Source organism: Helianthus annuus, chromosome 14 (genome assembly GCF_002127325.2).
Source record: "Helianthus annuus cultivar XRQ/B chromosome 14, HanXRQr2.0-SUNRISE, whole genome shotgun sequence".
Classification (NCBI taxonomy): domain Eukaryota; kingdom Viridiplantae; phylum Streptophyta; class Magnoliopsida; order Asterales; family Asteraceae; genus Helianthus; species Helianthus annuus.
Window position 1 is genome coordinate 139,482,009 of NC_035446.2, and position 8,048 is coordinate 139,490,056.

The following is an 8,048-nucleotide window of genomic DNA, read 5'->3' on the forward strand; positions in this document are numbered from 1 at the left end:
ATTTTTTATTTTTTCACACTTGGTTAACAAGAACTTTTACTCCGCATTTGCTTAAGCTTTAGCCAGAAGTAATTTGATCGGATGTGTTCTTTCTTTGAAGCTGAAACTAACACTTCCTTGTATGAATATGCTGCATTAGTTTGGTCAAAAGAGCAATTAATTAAACATGTAATTGAGCGCAAGTGAATTTCAATCTTTTTGTTTGATGAATTGATGCCCACCAACTGTTTGTTTTTATTCTTCAAAGAACATGTGCTTATATAAATAAATCTTTACGAGAATGTTATACTTGCAGTTAGTTTTCTAATTGCTTTCTATCAATCATGTCGATGTAGGCATTGCTTGAAGGACCTGTACATCAGATCTCTAAAGTAAGGCTGCATTAGTTCATGTGAATCGACGCTGCAGGCCGACCCCCTGAACTTTTAGTTCAGTAGTGGAGAGTATGTAGTTTTCATATAGAAATTTTTGGGTGTATACATTTTCGACCCCCGGTTTTATAGAAATTTTTGGGTATATACGTTTTCGACCCCCGGTCGGAAATCTCAAGCTTAGTCACTGGCTGCAGGTATTATTTTACTAATGATTTCCTGATCATTTTCTCAAGCATCACCCGGGCAAGCTAAAGTTGGTGTTGTTAAAAACCATGATTCTAATATGCACAAGCTTTTATAGGCAAGTATTCAAATTGAGTTTCTAATACTTTATCACAATTTATAGTAGATTGTTGAAAAGCTAAAGAAAATGCATATCAGTTATCTGTTACTTTAAGCACTTGCGCGCGATTTACCTAGTGAGTTCGCGCCATATTTCAATTTGTCTTATGGCTTGTAGTACTAGACTTTTGAGGATTGACCAAGGAGTAGTAAGCTCCGGTCGGCCCTTTCGCCAGTAAAGAACCATGGTTCCCTTCTTCAACCACCTTCCCCTTTTCCAAAACCGCAATGGTGTCACAACCTTGTATGGTACTCAACCGATGCGCCACCACTACGCTCGTCCGCCCCACCATCATTCGCTCTAGTGCGTCTTGCACTACCTTTTCTGATTGGCTGTCCAGCGCACTAGTGGCTTCGTCTAGTAACAAAATCGTGGGGTTCTTTAATATTGCACGAGCTATAGCGATGCGTTGTTTTTGTCCCCCAGAGAGCTGTACCCCTTGATTACCGCACCAGGTATCATACCCATCTTTCAAGACCGTTATAAAATCATGAGCATTTGCAGCTTTTGCAGCCTCGACAATCTCTGATTCACTAACTTCCTTGGAAGCTCCATATGTGATGTTTTCACGTATAGTACTAGCGAATAACGCAGGCTCTTGGCTCACGAGTGCAATGAACTTCCTTAGAGTTCTCAAATGGTATGACCTTATATCTCTTCCATCGACTTTGACAACGCCTTTCATTGGGTCGTAAAAACGCTCGATTAACCCGATTATTGTTGATTTCCCGGATCCACTTTGTCCAACCAAAGCGGTTGATTTTCCAGCTTCAATGTTGATGGAGAACCCGCTAAAGATCTTGATGTTAGGCCGAGCAGGGTAAGCGAAGTGAACATCACACATCTCTACATGGCCTGTAATCATCTCGGGCTTCTTACCATCATGATCCTCAGGATCAACCAAGGTGTTACGGTCTAATACTGTGAACACTGACCGCACTCCGTCGAAGCCTTTGGACAGATCATTTGTCATGGTTCCAGCTTCCGCAATGACCCTACCTGTGCTTATTAAGATCAGAAACGTCTGCAAAAATTCTTTTGCCCCAAGTTGACCATTGCTAATCAATTTCCCGCCATACCAAAAGCCTAGAGCCCAAGTACAACTCATAAGGCTTTGAGAAAACCCAAGCCCAAATCCAGCATACCAAGCTTGCCGGACGCTTTCGCGCATTAGGGCTTTTTTGGGTCCCCAAAAGCATTTTAAGTATTCGTGTTTGAGAAGAGAAGGCGGTGATTGTACGCAAATTTGAAACAGCTTCGGCTGCGAGCTTGCTACTTTCCTCTTGTGATTTCAAGGCTTTATGTGACATGTTCTTTAACAGAACTCGTTTGCAATAGAAGCAAATGATTATCGGTGGCTGAACTGCGATCACAACTAATGCAAGTTTCCACGCGATCACCAATCCCATTGTGCATGCAACCGTCACTCCAGACAATGTTTGAATTAAAAGCGAGCATCTGTCACCCACCAAAGAACGCACCTGCAAATTAAAGTGTTATTGGCATGCCGTTTGTAAGTAACTAATGGAAAAATCAACGATGTGAGGTAAAGCCAATTACATGTAAAACCATACCATATTGGCATCAGTAGCGAGTCTTGAACAAATGGCTCCACTTGAATTTTCATCATGATCGAACCACCCAATTTCAAAGGTAAGTATCTTTGATAACATCCTTTCACGGACCCTCTTTGTTAAGTATTCTCCCATGACTGCAAAATTGTAATGTTGAATGATGTTGATTACCATCGAGATAACTGACAAACCTACAAAACACAGGGTATAAATCATTGTTTTCTGCCTGATCTCATCATGATCCGCCAAGAAGTAGACCGATATCATTGACCCCATTGCGAAGGAAAATATTGGCTGGACTGCACCGAATATAACAGCGCACACAATCCCATATAACGCTTGCTTCCATTCAGGACCGTTCATTGCTATAAGCCTCTTAAAGGACGGCTTTGGAAATTCTTGGTTTACCTGCGAGGCGAAGTTGTCCCGTCCACTGCGATTGAATGAGGTTGCGGAGGCCACCCGACTTGTGTTATGAACATCGGTTGTTGTGGAAGTTGGTGGATGTCCAGGTGGGTAAGGGCTAGGGGTTTCATCGATTTGCTTGGTTTCTTGAAGGCAAACGAGTGATGTGTAGAAACCGTTTTCAAGTTGAATGAGGTCATCATGGGAGCCAGACTCGACCACCTGACCGTTCTGGACCACATATATCACGTCTGCATTTTTAATTGTGGAAAGACGGTGAGCTATTACAACGGTGGTTCGACCAATGGACGCATGGTCAAGTGCCTCCTGAACGAATCGTTCGGATTCTGAGTCGAGTGCACTTGTTGCCTCATCCAATAGAAGAATGCGAGGTGACTTGATTATTGCACGGGCAATTGCGATTCTTTGCTTTTGCCCACCCGACATTTGAATCCCTTTTTCGCCAACCTGTTAGTTGCAACAAACAAATTATAAAACAGTTAAGATCTGTCTTTTATTATATAAAAAATATATGTTTTTACCATCTATAAACAAGTTTAAATGTGCTCATCCTGTTTGGTTGAGGTCAATAACTGGACCGGCCGGTTCACAATGCATACGGATCAAATCTTTTATTATTAAAGAAGTATAAAAATATTTGAATCCTATGATTCATGAGTTTGCATCAGACAACCCACGTTTCTTTTTTATTTATTTATTTATTTATTATCAAGAGGGGTCTCTGATCCAAAGTATCCGGAGATACGATTATGAATGACTAGGATATAATTTAAAATTTTTAATTGTTGTACTTGCATTCATTCCAGTCTTCCAGATGATTGAATGACTATGATACATAAAGATTTTACTCCACTAATTTATAATCCTATTTTTTCTTATTTATTATGAGTGACTAGGATATAATTTTAATTTTTAATTGTTGTACTTGCCTTCATTCCATATGATTGAATATTCATAAAGATTTTATTATTAATATATAATCCTATTTTTTCTTAAATATTTTCACTAATTTTTTTTAGTGGCTAACTCACAGAACCAGTAAATCTACACATTTGTCCACCATGAGACTTGAACCTTGAACCTTATCGGCTTGTAGCCGGCTTAGCGACATTAAGGTGTGTGAAAATGTGCTATTCCCCAAGTGGGTGAGGATGCTGTTGACATAGCGGACAAATGTGTAGACTTAGGAGTGGGTTTAGGGTATGCCATACGTTAGTCGGTCTAAAATTATTAATACATCGTTAATATGTTACTAAAATCTGTTCAACTTTTGCCCACAACCTTTTCCCTTGGAAATTTACCAATGTGTTAACAAACTAATACAAACAAAAGAATCATTGATTCTAAAGGATGGAAAAAGAACCTGAGTGTCATAGGCCTGGGGTAACTGAGAGATGAAGTTATGGGCATTTGAAGCTTTTGCAGCTTCAGTGACTTCTTCCATGGTGGCATCTTCTTTGCCAAACAATATGTTTTCTTTTATGGTGGTGTCAAATAGAGCAGGCTCTTGACTCACCAACCCCATTTGTGATCTCAGCCATTTTAGTTGAAGCTTATCAATCCTCACCCCATCTACGCAAATCTCTCCTCCTTGAGGATCATAAAACCTCTGCAACAATGCGATCACCGTTGATTTACCTGACCCACTCCCACCCACCAACGCCACCGTCTTCCCTGCAGGAACTTTCAAGTTAAAATCCTCAAATACCATCGATTCAGGCCTTGATGGGTATGCAAACTTTACATTCTTAAATTCAACTTCCCCACAGACTTCCTGTAATATCTCCCCTTCCATGTTCTCTGAATCAATCACTGGAACTCTTTTGATCACTTCTCTTATACGTTTGCTGGCAGCCATTGCATCCGATAAGTACTTCACATTTGTCATTCCAGAACCAAATGCCCTGTCATTATTAGATTCATTAAGACAACTGGTTTGATGAAAATGTCACTCACAACCAAAAAGAAGGAACTTACAGCCCGCCAAAGGCGATTAGCGCTCCAACTGACCACACGGTTCCTCCTCTAGCTCCATGGTACATCACCAATCGACTACCATACCAACACAAGAAAGCCCATACAGCAAACGTGACACCCTTGCTGCCAATCGCAAGTCCTTTAGCCAACCCTTGCTTTAAACCCAACTTCACTGTACCTTCCAGTGCATCAGAGTAATCTTTAATGGTCCTTTTCTCACCCACAAAAGAGTAAACTGTCCGTACCGATGAAAACGCCTGTTGTGCCACCGTATCAGCCTTATTATACTCCTCCCTGATTTCTCTTGATAACCTCATCAGAATCCTTCCATAAACTAAACCAGGTATAACTAAAAGTATGATAAATGGAAACCCAACAATTGCTAGCCTCCATAGCAACACAAATGACATAATATACGATCCAACAAAAGTTGCCCCATTCATCACTAACATCGGCACCTGCATTGCATTTTTTTTTTCAAATAATGTCGCAAACAGTTGATCATCCATAAATTTTATTTAAAAAAGTGTACCTTTTCACTGATGAATTCTTGAATGATTAGACTGTCACTAGAAACACTGGAAATGATATCAGCTGTGCTTGTAACATTCAAGTCAAAATAGGCCACTTCTTGCCTTAAAACTGCTTTCAAATAAGTTAACCTCAATCTGGATGCCTGCCTTTCTGAGGTTCTTGACCAGCAATACCCCTCTGCAACAATATTACTCATTATACAGTATTGATTCTAATTTCAAACCGGATTTAATCGAAAACAATAACCGAGCAAAACCTACCAAGAAAACATGCAACCCACTTCCCGACAGCCAAGTAACAAAGTCTAACTGCATTCTGTAAACAAGAAATATATTACAAACCTAATCAGTTGACCATAATCAATATTAGGTTCTTCATTTGACAATTTGTATTTGATATCAACCTTGTTGATTTTGTCTGTGTAGACGTCGGCGGATACAGAAGAACTGCCTCCAATGCTGTTCATGATTTTATTTGTGAAGAAAAACATGACTGGCGTCCCGAGTCCATCGCAGATGGCACTGATAAGTCCAACAGCCATCAGAAACATGTCTGCATTATCTGCATGCATGAAAAGCGACCGGAATGACCCATTGCTGGCCTTCTTAGTGCTTGCCTCCTTTCTATGTTTACTCATGTTTACAGAACATATACGAGGTTGTCCACAAATAATAGGAGTTTATGGAAAGTGGGAGGGACTATTTGCATTTATAAATCAGATGGTGTATTGGTGTGTACGTGGTTCCATAAATTCAATATATGTTTTGATTTTTTATTTTATTTTATTTTTTTAAATGCAGCTGTAAACAGAAGATTCACGTTTAGTAAAATCATAATATAATTATTGGATATATGATGAGTATAGATGATCTGCAATATATATTTTATTTGTAGACGATCAAAGATGATCTGCAATCTTTCTTTGTACTCCTCGTCCGCCTGAAAAGATTAAATATAACCATTATACAAACAATCATTAATAGTTATATATCAGTATTGTTATTACCTTTTTTCCCGGCACTTGTTGATGTAATAACCCAGTTCCTTGCGTGCAACTTCTCTCTTTTTGTGTTCTAAGTAAGATTTTAGTTAGGACGACCTTTATTATTAAGAACTACTGTACCCAAACAAATTTGAGGATGCATCATGTTTACTTGTTAGGCCACCCCTAGTGGAGTGCTACATAGCGCCATCTCTCAATATAAAGCCCCATGGCGCCCTTGAACACCATCACGGGGGGCGCCATGTGCTGAAAATTCCTCCTCGCGAAAATTTTCACGGCGTTGTCATTCTTCCCCACTCACACACATATATATTCCCACTACACACTCAAGTTATATAAAGCCTCTCTCTTACGCGTTTCGTCACTTGTCGCATAACGCCCCACAAAAAGCTTTATGACTACACATGGCCTTAGATATGTATAACTATGTTGTGTCTTAAGGGCTTAGATTTTTCTACACTTTATGTTGGACACAATCGGTAATCAAAGATCAAATACTTTAGAGTAAATTACTGTTTTGGCCCCTGTGGTTTAGCCAGTTTAATACTTTCAGCCCTAAAAGTAAATTTTTAACATATCAGACCCGAGTTTGCATTTTATAACAGTTTTGTCCCCTGACACTAACTTTGTTACTCTTTTTGCAGTTAAGTGTAAGGGTAATTAGGTAATTATATACCTTAGGGGCTATTTTTGATAATTACAAAGTTCTTTTAATATTTATAAGAGATTATTAATACAATTACTCAAGTTTTTTTTTGTTATTTCATTATTTTCATTAATATTATTATTATTTAACAAAATATGTTTTATATATACAAATAAATATGTAATATCATTAAGCGTTTGTTTTTTATAAATGCCGTTTTTAAAATCATTTGTTTTTTTAACTTTTTTTTAAACCGTATATCGTTTTTAAAATTATTCATTTTTAAACCACTTGTTTATTAAAATCGTTCTTTTTAAAGTTGTTTGTCTTTTAAAGTTTTTTTTAAACATTTCATTTTATATTTTTCTTTTTTAAATTCATTTATATTTTAAACATTTTTAAACAACTCACTTTTTTAAGTCGCTAATTTTTAAAAGCGTTTCTTTTCAAACCGTTCCTTTTAGAATCATTTTTGAAATCGTTCATTTTTTAAACTTCGTATTCAGTTTACTTATAGCCGTTAGGGAAAAAGAACTTCCGAATATGAACGATTTCAAAAATCGAAGGAATAAAAAACAATCGATTTTAAACGAACGATTTCAAAAATCAAAGATTAAAAAAAGGACGTTTATAAAAAAATAAAACCCTAAAAAAATAAATTAATAAGTGTAAGGTACTAAAAAACGCACGAATTTAATAAACGAAAGGTTAAAAAATAACGAATTTTGAATAAACAAACGGTCCAAAGAAATGAAAGATTCGAAAAAGAAATAAACCATTCTAAAAAAAGTTTGAAAAATGAACGATTTTTTGCAAACTACTTTTTGGAATGTTTCTTTTTTTTTTTTCAAATCTTACATTTCTTTTGTTTTTTATACACGTCGTTTTGTAAAATTTAAAAAATCAACGACCTAAAAGTGACATGTTTAAAATGTTTAAAAATAAAATGATTTTAAAAAGAATGGTATAAAATGAAGTGTTTAAAAAAACTTTAAAAGATAAATGGTTTAAACAAAATGTAAAAAAAAAAAAAACAAATTATTTTTTAAAATGACTTTTATAAAAACAAACGGTTAATGACAATATATATTTATTTATATATTTAAAACACATTTTGTTAAATAATAATCATGAAAATAACGAAATAATAAAAAAATTGAGTAATTGCATT

The 8,048-nt window shown here is 36.7% G+C and overlaps 1 pseudogene; it reads right to left on the minus strand.

The window, feature by feature from the left end:
• Positions 1-680: 680 nt before the first annotated feature.
• On the minus strand, positions 681-6,112 carry LOC110903958 (annotated as a pseudogene).
• Positions 6,113-8,048: the final 1,936 nt, after the last annotated feature.